Below are 1,577 nucleotides of genomic sequence, written 5' to 3'. Positions count from 1 at the left end.
AGGAGGCCATTCGGCCCATCATGTCTGCCCCGGCTCTCTGAAAGAGCAATTCTCTCAGTCCCATTCTCCTGGCTTCTCCCCATAACCCTGCACATTCTTCCTTTTCACTTAACTGTCTAATTCCCTTTTGAATGCTTCAATTGAACCTGCCTCCACCACTTTCTCAGGCAGCGCATTCCAGACCTTAACCACTCGCTGTGTGAAAAGTTTTTCCTCATGTCACTTTTGCTTCTCTTCCCAAATACATTAAATCTGTGTCCTCTCCTTCTCGATCCTTTCATGAGTGGGAACAGTTTCTCTCTATCTACTCTGTCCAGACCCCTCATGATTTTGAATACCTCTATCAAATCTCCTCTCAGCCTTCTCTCCTCCAAGGGAAACCATCCCAACTTCTCCAATCTATCTTCATAACTGAAGTTCCTCATTCCTGGAACCATTCTCGTGAATCTTTTCTGTACTCTCTCCAATGTCTTCTCATCCTTCCTCAAGTGCAGCACCCAGAAATGGATGCAATACTCCAGCTGAGGCCGAACTGGTGTCTCATACAAGTTCAACATAACTTCCTTGCTCTTGTATTCTATGCCCCTCTTAATAAAGCCCCGGATACTGTATGCTTTATTAACCACTCTCTCAACCTGTCCTGCCACCTTCAATGACCTATGCCCATATAAACCTAGGTTCCTCAGCTCCTAAACTCCTTTAGAATTGTGCCCTTTATTTTGTATTGTTTCTCCATGCTCTTCTTTCCAAAATAAATCACCTCACATTTTTCCACATTGAACGTCATCTGTCACCTGCCTGCCCATTCCACCACCTTGTCTATGCCCTTTTGAAGTTCTACATAGTTCACCATGCTTCCAAGTTTCATATCATCCACAAACTTTGAAATTCTGCACTGTACACCAAGGTCCAGATCAAAAATATATATCAGGAAAAACAAGGGTCCCAACACTGACCCCTGGGGAACTGCACTACAAATCTTCTCCCAACTCGAAAAACATTCATTAACCACAACTCTTTGCTTTCTGTCACTCAGCCAATTCCATATCCATGTTGCTACCTCCCTTTCATTCCATGAGCTATCATTTTGCTCACAAGTCTATTGTGTGGCACTGTATCAAACACCTTTTGAAAGTCCATGTACACCACATCAACTGCATTGCCCTCATGAACCCTCTCTATTACCTCATCAAAAAACTCCAGCAAGTTAGTTAAACATGATTTACTCTTAAGAAATTCATGCTGGCTTTCTTGAATGAACCTGCATTTGTCCATGTGACTATTAATTTTGTCCTGAATTATTTGTTCTCGAAGTTTCCCCACCACGGAGTTAAACTGACTGGGGCGTGGGTCTAGGTGAATTGCTCTAGCAGAGAGCCAGCACCGGTTCGACAGGCCGAATGGCCTCCTTCTGTGCTGTCGCCATTCTATGATTGTATGATTCTATCAGCAACTGTTGATGGAGAGGCAGTGATGCAGTAATGTGTTGACAGAAAGGGGAAAGTCTGGGCTGGTGTGTGTTTGCAGCATTTGCAGCTTGTGTTCAGGTTTGCGAATAAAGGTGTTTTGGAAGCTGT

This window comes from Heterodontus francisci, chromosome 35 (genome assembly GCF_036365525.1).
Source record: "Heterodontus francisci isolate sHetFra1 chromosome 35, sHetFra1.hap1, whole genome shotgun sequence".
In the NCBI taxonomy this organism is placed as follows: Eukaryota; Metazoa; Chordata; class Chondrichthyes; order Heterodontiformes; family Heterodontidae; genus Heterodontus; species Heterodontus francisci.
The sequence above is the reverse complement of the archived record's forward strand: the minus strand, read 5'-3'. Positions refer to the sequence as shown.